Source organism: Rana temporaria, chromosome 12 (genome assembly GCF_905171775.1).
Source record: "Rana temporaria chromosome 12, aRanTem1.1, whole genome shotgun sequence".
Classification (NCBI taxonomy): domain Eukaryota; kingdom Metazoa; phylum Chordata; class Amphibia; order Anura; family Ranidae; genus Rana; species Rana temporaria.
Window position 1 is genome coordinate 4,712,671 of NC_053500.1, and position 18,249 is coordinate 4,730,919.

Consider the following 18,249-nt stretch of genomic DNA (forward strand, 5'->3'; position numbering starts at 1 on the left):
TAAAAAATGGATACATTGATCTATTACAAGATATCTGGATATTGGCCCTAATGGTGTCTCCTCTACATTAACCATTTCTGGGAGAGGCATGGGGGGGGGGAGATGGATATATGGGTCTATTACATAGTATCCAGATATTGGCCTTAATGGTGTCTCCTCCGCATTAACCATTTCTGGGGAGGCCATGTAAAAAAAATTGTTACGTGGGTCTATTAGAAGATATATGGATATTACCCTTTCTCTGCATTAACCATTTCTGGGGCAGGCAAGGTTTATATGGGTCTATTAGAATATCTAGATACCCCCCCCCCCTTATGGGCAATTGCATTCCATTAACCATCATCTACCAATCGATCAATGTGCCGGATGAAAATCAATGGCAGGTATTAGCAAAAAAAGGGGGGGGGGGGGTAAGTGGGCTTCTGGAAGGCAAAGGGAAAAGGTTGCATAGATCTATTATAGAGTATCTAGCTATTGCCCTTACCCTGCATTAACAATGTCTGGGGCAGGCAAATGTTGCGTGGGTCATAAAAGAATAGTTAATGGTATTTGCTGCTCCGGAAAAGGGCAAGGGAAAAGGGAAAAAATTATTACTTTTATTTTTTGGCCCTTCCAGAAATGGTTAATGTAGAGAAGATGCAAAAGAAATATCTAGATATTCTATAATGGATCCATGTAACCTCCTTCCTTTTCCTTTTTTTCTTTGCCTGCCCCAAAAAATGGTTAATGCAGAGCAAGGGGGGAGTATCTAGATATCCCATAATAGATCCACGTAACCTTTTCCCATTTGCCTGCCCCAGAAATGGTTAATGCAGAGAAGATGCAAATTAAATATCTAGATATTCTATACTAGATCCATCTAACCTTTTTTTTTGTTTGCTAAGTGGGCTTCCTTGATGCTGTTTAGCTGTCAATCATCGCTGAAGCAATAGATATTCTCCTTAATGGCATCTGCTGTGCATTAACCATTTCTGGGAGAAGCAAAGGGAAAAGGTTACATGGATCTATTATAGAATATCTAGATACTCCCCCCTTTGCTCTGCATTAACCATTTCTGGGAGAAGCAAAGGGAAAAGGTTACATGGATCTATTATAGAATATCTAGATACTCCCCCCTTTGCTCTGCATTAACCATTTGTGGGAGAAGCAAAGGGAAAGGTTACATGGATCTATTATAGAATATATAGATATCCCCCCCTCCTTTGCTCTGCATTAACCATTTGTGGGGCAGGCAAAGAAAAAAAAAGTTACATTGATCTATTATAGAATATCGAGATATTACCCTTCATGGCATTTTCTCTGCATTAACCACTTCCAAAAGGGGCAAAGGGAAAAGGTTAATGCAACCTTTACATGGTACATGGATATAATATCTAGATGCCCCCCTTAATGGTAATTGCTCTGCATTAACCATTTCAGGGAGAGGCAAAGGAAAAGGGTTGCATGGGTCCAATATCTGGATGCCCCCCTTAATGGCAATTGCCTCTCTCTGAAATGGTTAATGCAGAGCAAAGGAAAAAGGTTGCATGGGTCCAATATCTAGATGCCCCCCTTAATGGCAATTGCCTCTCTCTGAAATGGTTAATGCAGAGCAAAGGAAAAGGGTTGCATGGGTCCAATATCTAGATGCCCCCCTTAATGGTAATTGCTCTGCATTAACCATTTCAGGGAGAGGCAAAGGAAAAGAGTTGATTGGGTCCAACATCTAGGTATCCCCCTCAATTGCATCCGCTCTGCATTGACCATTTCTCTGGGGCAAGAAAATAAAAAAATAAAGTTGCACGGATCTATTATAGAATATGTAGAAATTTCCCTTTAATGGCATCTGCTCTGCAATAACCATTTCTAGGGCAGGCAAAAAGGGGAAAAGGTTAAATGGACTATTATAGGATATCTGGATATTGCCCTTCATGGCATTTGCTTCCGCATTAACCATTTCTAGAAGGGGCAAAGGGAAAAGGTTACATGGGTATAATATCTAGATGCCCCCCTTAATGGCATCCGTTGTGCATCAACCATTTCTGGGGCAAGAAAAGGAAGAAGAAGAAGAAGAAAAAAAAAAAAAGGGGTTGCCTGGGTCTATTATAATATCTAGATACCCTCCTTAATGGCAATTGCTTTCCATTAACCATTTCTGGGAGAGGCAAAAGGGAAAAGGTTGCCTGGGTCTAATATCTACGTATCCCCTCAATAGCATCTGCTCTGCATTGACCATTTCTGGGGCGAAGAAAAACAATAATAAATAAATAGAAGGTTGCATGGGTCTACTATAGAATATGTAGAAATTTCCCTTTAATGGCATCTGCTCTGCAGTAACCATTTCTGGGGCAGGCAAAGGGGGAAAGGGTTACGTGGGTCTATTATAGGATATCTAGATTCCCCCTCCCCCCCCCATTGCTCTGCAGTAACCATTTCTGGGGCAGGCAAAAGGGGAAAGGGTTACGTGGGTCTATTATAGGATATCTAGATTCCCCCCCCCCCCTTGCTCTGCAGTAACCATTTCTGGGGCAGGTAAAAGGGGAAAGGGTTACGTGGGTCTATTATAGGATATCTAGATTCCCCCCCCCCCCCCCCCCTTGCTCTGCAGTAACCATTTCTGGGGCAGGTAAAAGGGTAAAGGGTTACATGGGTCTATTATAGGATATCTAGATACCCCCCCCCCCCCTTGCTCTGCAGTAACCATTTCTGGGGCAGGCAAAGGGGAAAGGGTTAAGTAGGTCTATTATCGGATATCTAGATCCCCCCCCCCCCCCTGGCTCTGCATTAACCATTTCTGGGGCAGGCAAAAGGGGAAAGGGTTACGTGGGGTGGGTCTATTATAGGATATCTAGATACTCCCCCCTTGCTCTGCAGTAACCATTTCTGGGGCAGGCAAAGAAAAGAAAAGAAAAGAAAAAAAAAAGGATAAATTGATCTATTATAGAATATCTAGATATTTCCTTTGCATCTTCTCTGCATTAACTATTTCTGGAAGGGCCAAAAAGAAAATTTTCCATGGATATAAAATCTAGATACCCCCTTAATGGCAACTGCTTCCCATTAACCATTTCTGGAAGGGGCCGAGGGAAATGGTTACATGGATCTATTATAGAATATCTAGATACACTCCCCCCCTCCCCCCTTTGCTCTGCATTAACCATTTCTGGGGCAGGCAAAAGGGGAAAGGGTTACTTGGGTATATTATAGGATATCTAGATACTCCCCCCTTGCTCTGCAGTAACCATTTCTGGGGCAGGCAAAGAAAAGAAAAGAAAAGGAAAAAAAAAAAAAAAAAGGATAAAATTGATCTATTATAGAATATCTAGATATTTCCTTTGCATCTTCTCCACATTAACTATTTCTGTAAGGGTCAGAAAGAAAATTTTCCATGGATATAAAATCTAAATACCCCCCTTAATGGCAACTGCTTCACATTAACTATTTCTGGAAGGGGCCAAGGGAAAAGGTTACACGGATATAATATCTAGATACCCCCCTTAATGGCATCTGTTGTGCAGCAACCATTTTTGGGGCAAGAAAAGGAAGAAAAAAAAAAAGGTTGCATGGGTCTATTCTACTATCTAGATACCCCCCTTAATGGCAACTGCTTCCCATTAACCACTTCTGGAAGGGGCAAAGGGAAAAGGTTACATGGATCTATTATAGAATATCTAGATACACTCCTCCCCCCCTCTTTGCTCTGCATTAACCATTTCTGGGGCGGGCAAAGAGAAAAGGTTACATAGTTTCTATTTTTGTTTTTTTCACTCTCTGCATCCTCTGCACTCGCTTTGCATGCAACATCTGTCTAGTGTTACATTGTAGAAAGTAGAGAAATAGATGGAGTACGGTATTTTGGTGTTGCTGTGATCACAGTGCATGCTCCTGGATCTAAGCAGGGTTTAAAAAAAAGAAAAAAATCTGAGTGTTTGTAACATGTCTGCAAGGTGTGACAAGTCATGCACAATCTCTGCATCAGATGAAAAGCCACCACACAGCATGAAGCAAAGCCTGGGAGGACAAAAGCCTACCGCAGCGACCCATGTAACATGTGTGTGTGTGTGAAAGGATGGTGCAAAAATGGTCAAGGGGGGGGGGGGGTTTAGCAGAAAACACTCACCTATCACAGTCTCACTCATTCGGTGGATGTGGAACTTGTGCAGGCTCTTTTAAAATGGCGTCTGGCAGCACTGCACTGCCCCATTCCTGTACTGTAGCTAAAATGGAAGCAGTTTATATACAAGAAGGGGGCATCTGTGGACTAAAAAAAAAAAAAAATCTCCCCCACCGGCTTCCCAACACCACCAAGGGGGGAGAAAATGTAAAGAAAGAAAAAAAAAAACGCTTTTGGATTTGCAGATGAAAACCAAATGTTTAGAGAAAGAAAAAAAAAAAAAAGGGAAGAATCAGACAGGAAGACAGACTGGTATGATTTACACGTCACAAAAATACACTCGGCCAGAACAAAGGTCGAATCTGGACGGGGATATGGGGAGTGGGGGGGGGGGGATCTGAGAGTCTCTATCGGCCCTATATAGGGCTCCCCAATTCCTCTTATGTTATTATCTGCACCAAATGAGGAGAGGCCCATGGTAATGCACGGAAGCCGGGTGCCCCCCCAGCCATTGGCAATAATGAAAAAAAAAAAAAAAAAAAAGAAGTTGCCTTTTAGATTATATTATGGGATGACTCCTAAGGTCTAAACCTTTTTTTTTTTTTGCCCCCACGTCCCCATTAAAGTATATTTTTACATGACAACATAGATGGGATTTTTATGGCACTGCAACAATACATTTTCTTAAAGTGTAAGTAAACCCCCCCCCCCTATCGTTTTCACCCATCTTTACCTCTGTTTAATCTACTACTGCCATGATTCTGATCAGTTATGACACCAACCATTGGATGGCTTGACAGTTCGGTTGAGAGCACAACCAATGGGGGTGTTACATTTCTGGCACGTGCCGGAAGACGCTTTCCCCGACTTGTTCATTTAGTTGGGGTAGGCGGTACACTTTGGTGGGGGTGGGTCAGCCACGCCCTGTGACCTTTGACCTCTGGGAACCCGCCTTCTGACCTTTGGGGGAGGTCCCTGTTCCAATTCCTGAGTCCTAGCCATATTCTTCAATGGGAAACCCTAACCCTAAGCCAAACCCTAAGCCAGGGATAGGCAATTAGCGGACCTCCAGCTGTTGCCAAACTACAAGTCCCATGAGGCATAGCGAGACTCTGACAGCATCAAGCATGACACCCAGAGGCAGAGGCATGATGGGACTTGTAGTTTGGCAACAGCTGGAGGTCCGCTAATTGCATATCTCTGCCCTAAGCCAAACCCTAAACCTAATCCTAACCCTAGCTGACCTTTGACCTATGAACTTTAACCCCAAGTGCATCTCCACTTAGTGATTCTCCCCATCCTAAACCCCTACCTTTCCCAGATCCCGCTCGGTTTGTTGGGTTCACTTTCGCTTAAAAAAAAAAAAAAGAAGAAAAAAGCAGAATTTTATTTCACATGTTAAAATCACGTTAATAATGGTTTACAATTTAATTTTCTATATACAACAGAACATCCACAGTTAGTTGTCCCTTCCATAAAGGCTACACACTGTTGTTTCCTCTACGTGTTTCGCCGTCAACGGCTTCTTCAGGAGAAGTGATGCCAGAATTTTAAAGAGGAGTTTTGCCCAACCTACCAAAAAAAAAAAAAAAAGAAGAATTGAAAATTCAGCAGCTACAAATACTGTAGCTTCTGACTTGTAATATTATAAGTGGTGTTCCAGGCTTTTTATGTTTATTAAAAGTCAGCAGCTACAAACAGTTTAGCTGCTGACTTTTAATAAACAGACACTTACCTGTTCCACGGTCCAGCGATGCGGACGCCCGGAGCGTCGCTCATCTCTTCCCCCTCCTCTCTGCCACAGTCTCCATTGCCACTCTGGGCACCCGGTCGCGACAGCTTTCGGGCTTTACTGTCGGGCACGCTCTCGGAGTGGACAGGCGATCTTCTAGGACCTGTCACGTGTCTTAGGAGATTGCCTAGAAGCAGGGGCCACCTAGGTGGCCCGTAGGCGGAAGGAAGAAGTGGGTCAGTTAGTCCCACTCCTAACGAAGCCCCTACTCCCCCTCCCCCGCCAAAAAAAATGACATGCCAAATGTGGCATGTAAGGGGGCGAGGAGTGCTTAAAGTGGAAGTTCCACTTTTGGGTGGAACTCCGCTTTAAGACACTTACCGGTTCATCGCTACCGCAATGTCAGCACCCCAGACGATTTTCTGATTGGCTCTCAGGTACTGTCGCAGCCAGTTTCCCTTACCAAAAATGGTCGGCGGCAGCACCCGAGAGCCGGAGGAAGGAGTCCCAAGGTCGCTGCGGCTCAGTCCCAAAAAAATGGATGACGGGTACCTGTCAAAAAAAGGTAACCGCTCTTAACCCCCCCCCCCCCGGAAAGGGGCCAAACGTGGCACCGGAGGGGGTGAGGCAGCAGATAAGCGGAGCTTCCACTTTTGGGTGCAACTCCGCTTTAATAAGCCATATCCTGATCAAGAGGATTATACTCCTAATCAGTGTTATTTCTAGCAGCGATTTTGTCCCTAAATTCCAAAGTGGCACTTGGGCAATCAAAAAAGGGGCAATATGGTCCCAGTGATGCTGTATATTAGTTCAGACTCCAAAGAAAGAGAGCCAGCTGGAGCCATGGAGGCGACCAAACAGGACTGTTTACATATCGCATATGCTGCCCTAGTGCAAGGAAAACCCGCCCATTGAGCATTGCATATTAAGCAAATTTGGCATCCCTTCTCTCTCTTTCTTTGGAGTCTGAACTAATAAACAGCATCACTGGGACCATATTGCCCCTTCTATGACCGTCCAAGTGCCACTTGTGAATCTAGGGACAAAAATCGCCACTAGAAATAACATCATTAGGAGTAAAGTCCTCTTGATAGATAAGGGTAAGGATATGGCTAATTACATTCTGGTGTCACTCCTCCTGAAGAAGCTGTTGTTGGTGAAACATGTAGTGCATGGGGTGCTCAACCTGTGGCCCTCCAGCTGTTGCCGAACTACAAGTCCCATCACGCCTCTCTGCCTTTGGGAGTCATGCTTGCAACTGTCAGTGGCTTGCAATGACTCATGGGACATGTAGTTCTGCAATAGCTGGAGGGCCACAGGTTGAGGACCCAAAATGTAGAGGAAACAGTGTAGCCTTTATAGAAGGTACAACCAACCCTGGATGTTCTGCTGTACATGAAATTGTAAACCATTTTTAACATATGTGAAAAAAAAAAATTATGCTTTAAGAAAATCTGTTGTAGCACCATAAAATCCCATACAGGTTGTGGTTGTAATACAAAAACAAGGAACAGAGGATGCACCAACCTAGTGTATTACCTTTGCAATAACTTTATTGTGTAAAAAAAAAAAATTCCTCTGAGGAAGAGGGGACCCCCGTCGAAACACGTCAACGTTTGTGGACAGTCCTCTCATGCTTTGGGACTTGTCCAGGCTAGGTGACCAGGCTGCTTCAAGTACATGTGGACTTTGATGTACCTTATTGTCTAAGTCATTAGTGAGTACAAATCTGTCTTCACAATAAAGTTAACCCAAAAAGGTAACGCGCTAGGTTAGTGCGCCCTTTGATCCGGGTTTTTGCAGCGTTTTCTTTAGGTTTCCCCCCGACCTGCAGGGGGCAGAAAAACCGGTGTATAATTGAATCTTCTGAAGAGCAGGAGATTGGTCTTCTTGTGTTAACTTTGGTAATAAAGCTTTGGTCATACGCAGACCTCTCATTGGGGATTTGGGGGGTCAGTGGCAGCCGTAACGTAGGTAGCCATAAGAGAGCAGGACCTGCAAGCCCCACATTCAAGGTCGGGAAAACAGATCCTGAAAGGTTCACCTTCCATATCCCTCATCCAGGACTACAGGGAGTTTCCCGGTGGGCCGATAGGTCAGTGGGCCGGCTTCAGTGACAGCAGACCGCCGCCCCCCTCCGCTCCTCTGTTTCTCCCTTCCCGCAGCGCTCACCTGGGGGGACAAAGAAGCAGGGGGGACGACAGAGGAGCATGGGGGGGAGGGGACAGACAGCTGACTCAACAGCTATGGCCTGGGAGTTTCTCACTTCTGCCTAATCTTGTCCCATAATGGGGGGGGGGGGGGGGGGGCACCAAACTGATTCTTTGCCCCGGGTGAAATAATGTCCAACTTCCCCACTGGTACTGCCTATAAGAGAACCAGTACCAGCCATTCTACTCTAATAAAGTAGAATGGCTAGTGGAGGGGGAGAGGGGGCTTGGGTGGCCGGGGGGGGAGGTGTGATCGTTGTCCCGCCGCCATGGGAGAGACCTGTAAAAGTGGGCCAGTCTGGATGAAGTCCCAGGCCAAATTTTTGTCCCAGTCCAGCCCTGCCCTCTTTCAATTGTATGTGTGTGTATAGCCGCATGAGACCCCCAGCATTTCTATAGACCGGCTCTCTCTGGGCACCGTGTCTGATACACGCCCTCTTTTATACAATTTTCTTTGCACCCCCCCCCCCCCCCATGAGGTAGGTTGCCAGGTCTTCCCTCAACCCTCCACAATTGCTCAGCTTGGGACCGGCATGCAGATTGTGATAACACATGGGCCAATTTGTACGCACAATTATTTTTTTTCGATGTCGCGGTGCACAAAAACGAAAAAGTGAAAAAGTGAACCAAAAAAAAAAAAAAAAGGGCACGAGGGTTTGACATATGGTCCCTTCCCGAAGAGGAAACCTTCCCTGGCCTCCCCTTTCCCTGGGGTGCAAGATTCCCGACAGTGGCAAGAAATGGATGTGTACAGCAGCGCTTGACCACGCCACCCACACTTACCCTAGCTGCATAATTTTTGGGCTAACCAACAGAGCAGATGTTGTAGCAAAAACACAAAACAATAGGACACCAACAGCGTACTCATTTGGATGGCAATGCATTGGATGAAAACCATGAAAAAGCATCAAGCCTGATAAAGAGGCAGGGCCTCGAAACACGTTGCTATGGAGGCTTTGTGACGCAAATCCAGTGGTTCTTACATTCCCTGGAACCTGCGCAGTGGTGGGGGGGGGGGGGTTGCCTGTCACTGGCACATTAACTTGATAAAGGGGTGGGGCCTCGACACACGTTGCTATGGAGGCACTGTGGCGCACATCTGGTGTTTTTTCTGATCCCCAGCACCTGCTCAGTGGGGGGTTTGCCTGTCACTGGTGCATTAGCTTGATAAAAGAGGCGGGGCCTTGAAACGCGTTGACATGGAGACTGGCGCACTTCCAGTGGTTCTTCATATCCCCAAGTACAGTGGGGGATTTGCCTGTCACTGGTGCATTAGCTTGATAAAGGGGTGGGGCCTCGAAACACGTTGCTATGGAGGCACTGTGGCGCACATCTGGTGTATTTTCTGATCCCCAGCACCTGCTCAGTGGGGGGAGAGGTTTGCCTGTCACTGGCACATTCGCTTGATAAAAGAGGCGGGGCCTTGAAACGCGTTGCTATGGAGACTCTGTGGCGCACATCTGGGGGGGTTCTACCAATCGCCAGAACCTGTGCAATGGGGAGTTTGCACGTCACTGGCGCCAGAGCGTGCATCCGCTTCCATCCGGCTGCGTTTCCACCTCCCGTCTCCGATTGGCCACCAAACCGGAAAGCTCGATTCTGCCTCTACACCACACAGCGCGATTGTCTGCAGACCGGTAGCATCTCCCATGTAAGTGGATGCATATCCCCCCCCCCCCCCCCCAAGTAAGCTTGCCAAGGATCTTTCCTCGTCTTCTTCCTCACCAGTTGTAGATGATGGAAGGTTGACTGCAGCCCTTTATACATTGGAGTCATTACTTACCTTCAGACCGAGGACTTCCATGTTTCCATCTGTTGAGATTGAGGATTTAAATTGATCTCTGGATATTGAGAAATTAATAAAATTGTATCCTTTTATATATTGTTTTCATCCAATGCATTGCCATTGAGAATGAGTGTGCTGTTGGTATCTATTGTTTTGTGTTCTGGACAGGGGGGGGGGCAAGGCACACTTAGGTCCACCTAGCCAAAAGGCCCAGCTCCTCGTGATCAGCCTAGGCCAATCAATGAGTATTGGATGAGGGAGCTCTCCTTAAGAAGGACAGCAGGTTAGTTCATCTTTATAAAAAATAAACAAACACTCTATGCAGTCCACATACACCATTCCATAAACCAGAAAACTTTGGGTGCCGCTTCAGGTTTTAATACAAGTCCGGTGACTCTCACTGGAGGGTGTTGGCTTGGGAAGAGCCTGTCCTGACTCAATACGTTCAGTAGGAGAGAAAGAAATCTCTCGATCGTCTCACACGGACAAGACCCAGCGGTCATAGAGGTAAAAGCAGACTCAACCAGCTCCATACAGGCCACGCTCCGACGCGTTTCGTCCCACCCCCGACGCGTTTCGTCCCACCCCCAGGACTCAGTCATGGAGTTATGCTCTACCCATATCTGTAGGCCATTTAAGAAGTTTTCCATAGCTCTGTCCTGCTTTCTTCTCTAGGAGGGACCAACTGTTAGGACGAGCACTCCCTAGCAGTACACGAGGAAGTGCCCGCCTTCCTCCAAGCCCCACAAATGAGCACTGTCCCCTAAGCTGAGCAGATCAGCTCAGCAGCTGAGACGGGAGAGTTGCGCTGTAGCTGATGAGGCCAACTGGAGGCAACAAGTGATAGTGCTGCGTATGTGAGGGGTTCAGAAGGGCGGCGCTCACAGGGGCGGCACTCACAGGGACCCACCCCCAGGACAGTCATGGAGTTATGCTCTACCCATATCTGTAGGCCATTTAAGAAGTAAGCCCCAAATGTTTTTTATAGCTCTGTCCTGCTTTCTTCTCTAGGAGGGACCAACTGTTAGGACGAGCGCTCCCTAGCAGTACACGAGGAAGTGCCCGGGAGAGTGCGCTGTAGCTGATGAGGCCAACTGAGGCAACAAGTGATAGTGCTGCGTATGTGAGGGGTTCAGAAGGGGCGGCGCTCACAGGGACGACGCTCACAGGGACGATGCTCACAGGGGCGGCGCTCACCCCAACAGCTGGTGTTTGGGGCAGCTCCATGCACAAATGGCCTACAGGTAAATGGCCTATTTAGGTTAGGGTTATGAAATTATGGACTGCATAGGGCAGTTATATATCCTCCCTACACTCACCTGAGCCCTCATTTGATCCAGCCCTGTGCCCATCGGCAGCTCTTCTCTCCAATCATTTCCTGGTCTCACAGGCTTCAATGTCAATCAAAACCAGTGACGAGGGAGCGTGCATTTTACAAATTACAATTTGGCTCAGCTTGATTTGCATCTGAACCGGACAGACAAAATAACCCATGACATAAAAAAAACTGCAACCCCCCAGATTGAAAGGAGCCTACATACATAAGAAAACATCTGGCCAACCCACCCATTAACATTCAGATAAGAGAACACTTGTATGTCTGCAGGCCGAGACCCCCACCAGGTAACTATTGTATTCGCCGAGAGCAATGTCTGAAGAAAGCCCCCCCCCCTGCCCCTCCCTCCTATATAGGCACATGTACACTCACCGGCCACTTTATTAGGTACACCTGTTCAAGTGCTTGCTAAACACAAACTGCTATATCAGCCAATCAGATGGCAGCAACAGTATTTAGCCAGCTAGATGTGTTGAAGACAACTTGCTGATGTTCAAACCAACCCCCAAATGGTGAAGAAAGGGTATTTGAGCGACATTGGAATGGTTGTTGGTGCCAGACGGGCCGGTCTGAGTATTTCTGGGGATTTTCACACACAACCATCTCTCTGGTTTACAGAGAATGGTGGGGAAAATGAAAAAATATCCAGTGAGCGGCAACTGTGTGGAGGAAACTGCCTTATTGATGTCAGAGGAGAAAGGCAAGGAAAAGAGAAAATATCCGGTGAGCGGCAGTTCTGTGGATGTAAATACGTTGTTGATGTCAGAGGAGAGAAGTGGGGAAAGGAGAAAAAATCCAGCGAGCGGCAGTTCTGTGGATGAAAAACGCCTTGTTGATGTCAGAGGAGAATGAGCAGACTGGTTCCAGATGATAGAAAGACAACAAATAACTCAAATAACCCCTCGTTACGCCCAAGGTATGCAGAATACCATCTCTGAACGCACAACACATCCAACCTTGGAGCAGATGAGCTACAGCAGCAGAAGACCACACCGGCTTGCCACTCCTGGCCGCTAAGAACAGGAAACCGAGGCTACAATTGGCACAGGATCACCAAAAATTGGACAATAGAAGATTGGAAAAACGTTGCCTGGTCTGATGAGTCAGTGGCGACATTCAGATGGTGGGGTCAGAATTTGGCGCATGGATCCATCCTGCCTTCTATCACCGGTTCAGGCTGGTGGTGGGGGTGGTGTAATATTTTCTTGGCACACTTTGGGCCCCCCATGGTTTACACGCCACGGCCCACCTGAGTATTGTTGGTGATCATGTCCATCCCTTTGTGACTACAGTGTCCCCATCTTCTGATGGCTCCTTCCAGCAGGATAATGCCACCATGTCACAAAGATCCAATCATCTCACCACAGGACAATGAGGTCCCTGTCCTCCAATGGCCTCCACACTCACCACCTCTCATCTAATAGAACGCCTTGGACTGGGAGACATGCAGCCGACAAATCTGCAGCAATTGAGTGAGGTCATGTCACTATGGCCCAAAATCTCTGAGGAACGTTTCCAACACCTTGTTGTATCTATGCCACCAAGAATGAAGGCCAAAGGGGGTCCAACTCGCTACTAGCAAGGAGGACCTAACAAAGGGGGTCCAACCCAGGACATAAATTTCGGTTTGCTTTATTCGGATCTCTTCGCCTTTTTTTCGCTCACCTGGGTTTCAGGCGTTAGGTGGAGAATGTGAACATGGTCCTCTCAGTAGGTGTGATCACAGCCATGAAATGAGCACCTCCAGATTACAGGGACAAAAAAAAAAAAAAAAAAAAAAAAAAAAGAGTCCCGTATTAGCTGTTTTTTTTTTCCACCGGCATCGTCATTATTGTGCAGAATGTTCTTGCAGGCTCGCCATTTCCAGGAATTTTTTCTTCCATGTCACCTCCATTCGAAACATAGGAAACGAGGGTGCTTTCCAGAGATCTCCTTTCCCTGAGCCAAGGCTGCTCTCTCCGCTAGACCGGGAGCCTCGTGACAAACCAAAGACGAATGCTGCATGTTTTCACTTCTACGGCACGGAAGGAGGAGCTGCGAGGCCATCAGACAGATCTCATGTTTTAATATCTTCTGCTTGGGTGTTATACGCACAAAACGTGCATAAAAGGCCAATTCTTATTTCAAGCCCGACTTGCCCATCAATATAAATCAACTCAATACGTTTCAGGCACATAAAAAAAAAAAAAAAATCCAATACCTCTCGGGAAGGATCACGACCATATGGTTGGGGTCCACCCAAATGCTTGGACCGGTGTTTTATCAGGAGTCCGAGGGAATAGCCTGATTCTCTTTTTGATTGACAGTTTGCCATAACAACGGGGTGGGAACCTCCGCTACTACCACCATTACTATGGACTGTGAACCGAGCGATCCAACACCGGCGATCGCTCGGTTCTCATGGCTTCCCGAGCAGAGAGCTGTTGACTGACTGTCACCGCTTTCTGCTCTGCTCCCCCCCCCCACATTCCGCACTAATTGGAGGGGGCGGGAGCTGACGGCTTGTGCTCTCACCGGCTCGCTGAGAAGCCGAGCCGGGTGACGGTGTTCTAACGATATGGTTCCCTTATCGGATAGGGTCCGGCCTGGACTGCGCAATCGGAGCCAATGGAAATCAACATGGCGCTTGCTCCCAATGCTCGGAGCTGGTTATACACGCTAGAGCTGGGCGATTTGGCCCCCCAAAAATTATGCGATTAAAAAAAAAAAAAAAAAAAAAAATTGATTCACGAGTCGAATCAAGTTTTTTTTCCTGATGGACACCGCGCTGGTCCTAAGTTTTTAGGCGAGGCTGCGGCGTCGGCCTTGTAGGCCGCAATCCTGGGAAAGGCACGCGCACTAGGCCGAAGCCTCGACCTAAAACATCCTGCCCGCAGCTCGGCGCGATCCTGGGAAAAGGCCTAGTCCGGAGCGGCGGTCCTATGAAAACTCGATTCAAGATTCAAATCGATTTTTTTCCCCAGCCCTAATACATGCCTTTCAACGCTCGCTCTATACAGCAAGGGGCGGATGCTTTTTGAAAGGGGCGGATGCTTTTCTCAAATGTTCGGATTTCAATACAGCAAGGGGCGCCCCGTGCTGTATTGAGATCCGAGCATTTTAGAAAAGCATCCGCCCCGTGCTGTATTGAGATCCGAGCATTTTAGAAAAGCATCCGCCCCTTGCTGTATTGAGATCCGAGCATTTGGGAAAAGCATCCGCCCCTTGCTGTACTGAGATCCGAGCATTTGGGAAAAGCATCCGCCCCTTGCTGTACTGAGATCCGAGCATTTGGGAAAAGCATCCGCCCCCCTTGCTGTACTGAGATCCGAGCATTTGGGAAAAGCATCCGCCCCCCTTGCTGTATTGAGATCCGAGCATTTGGGAAAAGCATCCGCCCCTTGCTGTATTGAGATCCGAGCATTTGGGAAAAGCATCCGCCCCTTGCTGTATTGAGATCCGAGCATTTGGGAAAAGCATCCGCCCCTTGCTGTATTGAGATCCGAGCATTTGGGAAAAGCATCCGCCCCTTGCTGCATCGAGATCCGAGCATTTGAGAAAAGCATCCGCCCCTTGCTGTATCGAGATCCGAGCATTTGGGAAAAGCATCCGCCCCTTGCTATATTGAGATCCAAGCATTTGAGAAAAGCAGCCGCCCCTTGCTGTATTGAGATCCGAGCATTTGAAAAAAGCATCCGCCCCTTGTTGTATTAAGATCCGAGCATTTGGGAAAAGCATCCGCCCCTTGTTGTATTGAGATCCGAGCATTTGGGAAAAGCATCCGCCCCTTGCTGTATTGAGATCCGAGCATTTGGGAAAAGCATCCGCCCCTTGCTGTATTGAGATCCGAGCATTTGAGAAAAGCATCCGCCCCTTGCTGGATTGAGATCCGAGCATTTAAGAAAAGCATCCGCCCCTTGCTGTATTGAGATCCGAGCATTTGGGAAAAGCATCCGCCCCTTGCTGTATTGAGATCCGAGCATTTGAGAAAAGCATCCGCCCCTTGCTGTATTGAGATCCGAGCATTTGGGAAAAGCATCCGCCCCTTGCTGTATTGAGATCCGAGCATTTGGGAAAAGCATCCGCCCCTTGCTGGATTGAGATCCGAGCATTTGAGAAAAGCATCCGCCCCTTGCTGTGTAGAGCGAGCGGCATGTATGATCAGCCCTGAGCATCGGGAGCGAGCGACGTGTTGATTGCGCATGCTCCGTCTACAGCCGACGAACACCTGTTCAGCCTCTGAGATTTCCGTCGGCTCCGATTGCGCAGTCCAGGCCGGACCCTATCTGATAAGGGAACCATATCGTTAGAACACCATCACCCGGCTCAGCTTCTCAGCGAGCCGGTGAGAGCCTGAACCGTCAGCTCCCACCCCCTCCAATGAGTGCGGAATGTGGGGGGGGGAGCAGAGCAGAAAGCGGTGACCGACAGTCAACAGCTCTCTGCTCGGGAAGCCATGAGAACCGAGCGATCGCCGGTGTTAGATCGCTCGGTTCACAGACCGTAGTAATGGTGGTAGTAGCGGAGGTTCCCACCCCGTTGTTATGGCAAACTGTCAATCAAAAAGAGAATCAGGCTATTCCCTGGGACTCCTGGGATCGATGATGCTGATATCTCAGGAGTCCAAGGGGAATCTCCTGATGATGAAGGACATCCCCTAGGCGGCCGGGACCAGAAGTGACGCCAATACATTTAAAATAAAAATATTCATAAATAAAAAAATACTATTAAATTTAGGACGGCACAGTGGGTGGGAAATGTTTTTAAAAACATATTTTTGCCAATAAAAAAAAAGGCTTAAAAGAACAATTTCAGGCAGCAAGTGAAACCAGTTATTGATTCGCTAATGCTACGCAACGGTGCAAAAATAGGGCAGATCAACATACTAGAGTTCTATATATTCCACTGCAGTCTATATAGATGAGTGTCTCTCAACCGGGGTGCCATGAGGAGGTCCTTAGGGGGTGCCATGGCAACGGCCCGATCTGAGCGATCCCCAGGAGGGAGAGCACATGGATAACTGCTGCGTACAGACTCAAGGCAAGAGAGCTGTGCCCGCACTTCCAATCCCCCCTCCCCCGCCTTCTGCTCCTCTCTGTACACTTGTCGGCAAAAGGGAAAGCTGAGCTGGCCGCCCGACTGCGTTCTACCAACCAATGACGTCATCGGTTGCTAAGGACTTGCCGGCAAGAGCACTGAGAGCAGCAGAGAGCGGGGGAGGTCTCTGCCTCCTCTGTACACAGGAGTGATCTGTGTGCTCTCCCACTGCAAAGGCCTCGTGCACAACGAATGTTTTTGGAAGTTTTTGGCTTCAGATGTTTTTTTTTTTTTTTACAGTCAATAAACTCTCCAGCATGTTACCCTAGGTGTCCATACACACATAGGCCGTTATTAACGGTTTCTGGCTTGGCGTTTTTTGGCTGTAAAAATAAATAAATAAGGATTTTTTCAGCTGTAAAAACGCTCCAATGTAAAAAAAAAACACAGATAAATGCGCCAAAACGTGGCTCACCAGTGGTTACAGTTTTTGGTCCCTTTGATTAAAAAAGCTAAAAAACGCTAGACAATGAAAAACTCACTGCAAAGCTACTGGCATTTTATTTTTTTTTATTTTTTTTTAACAGTAAAAACTACTGGCATTTTTAGTGGGCATGAGGCCTAACAGTTAACAGGGGATCGTTTAGAAGGGGATTGTGTTAAGAGGGAGTTTTGGGTCGGGTGGTTTTGTAAAGAGGGAGTTTTGGGTCGGGTGGTTTTGTAAAGAGGGAGTTTTGGGTCGGGCGGCTTTGTAAAGAGGGAGTTTTGGGTCGGGTGGTTTTGTAAAAAGGGAGTTTTGGGTCGGGTGGTTTTGTAAAGAGGGAGGATTTGGGTCGGGTGGTTTTGTAAAGAGGGAGTTTTGGGTCGGGTGGTTTTGTAAAGAGGGAGTTTTGGGTCGGGTGGTTTTGTAAAGAGGGAGGATTTGGGTCGGGTGGTTTTGTAAAGAGGGAGTTTTGGGTCGGGGGGGGGGGGGGTTTGTAAAGAGGGAGTTTTGGGTCGGGGGGGGGGGGGTTTGTAAAGAGGGAGTTTTGGGTCGGGTGGTTTTGTAAAGAGGGAGTTTTGGGTCGGGTGGTTTTGTAAAGAGGGAGTTTTGGGTCGGGTGGTTTTGTAAAGAGGGAGTTTTGGGTCGGGTGGTTTTGTAAAGAGGGAGTTTTGGTTCGGGGGGGTTTTGTAAAGAGGGAGTTTTGGGTCGGGCGGCTTTGTAAAGAGGGAGTTTTGGGTCGGGTGGTTTTGTAAAAAGGGAGTTTTGGGTCGGGTGGTTTTGTAAAGAGGGAGGATTTGGGTCGGGTGGTTTTGTAAAGAGGGAGTTTTGGGTCGGGTGGTTTTGTAAAGAGGGAGTTTTGGGTCGGGTGGTTTTGTAAAGAGGGAGTTTTGGGTTGGGGGGGGGGGGTTGTGTAAAGAGGGAGGTTTGGGTCGGGTGGTTTTGTAAAGAGGGAGTTTTGGGTCGGGTGGTTTTGTAAAGAGGGAGTTTTGGGTCGGGTGGTTTTGTAAAAAGGGAGTTTTGGGTCGGGTGGTTTTGTAAAGAGGGAGGATTTGGGTCGGGTGGTTTTGTAAAGAGGGAGTTTTGGGTCGGGTGGTTTTGTAAAGAGGGAGTTTTGGGTCGGGGGGGGGGGGGGGTTTGTAAAGAGGGAGTTTTGGGTCGGGTGGTTTTGTAAAGAGGGAGTTTTGGGTCGGGTGGTTTTGTAAAGAGGGAGTTTTGGGTCGGGTGGTTTTGTAAAGAGGGAGTTTTGGGTCGGGTGGTTTTGTAAAGAGGGAGTTTTGGTTCGGGGGGGTTTTGTAAAGAGGGAGTTTTGGTTCGGGGGGGGTTTGTAAAGAGGGATTTTGGTCAGGGGGGTTGTACTGGGAGAGGGGGATTTGGGTCGGGGAGGTTGTACTGGGGGGGGGGATTTGGGTTAGGGGGGTTGTGCTGGTTGGGTTAGTGTGCCAAGAGGGGGATTTGGGTTGGGTCGGGGGGGTTGTTCTGGGAGGGGGATTTGGGTCAAGGGGTTGTGCTGGGAGGGGGATTGTGCTGGGTGGGGCGTTGTGCTAAGAGGGGGATTTGGGTGAGGGGGTGTGTTGTGCTGGGAGGGGGATTTG

General features: G+C 47.7%; 1 protein-coding gene across 7 annotated transcripts in view; it reads right to left on the reverse strand.

Annotated features, from left to right (window-relative positions):
• The window catches only part of ZMYND8 (zinc finger MYND-type containing 8), a 142,308-nt gene that overhangs the window by 94,108 nt on the left and 29,951 nt on the right, over positions 1-18,249 (reverse strand). Inside the window, exon 1 of one of the 7 annotated variants that reach the window (XM_040330307.1) lies at positions 11,530-11,730. The exons of the other annotated variants lie outside the window; for them this stretch is intronic. The gene's annotated coding sequence lies outside the window, so the exon portion shown is untranslated. Of the gene's footprint in view, positions 1-11,529; positions 11,731-18,249 lie in introns of those variants that run through there. 7 annotated transcript variants of the gene reach the window in all.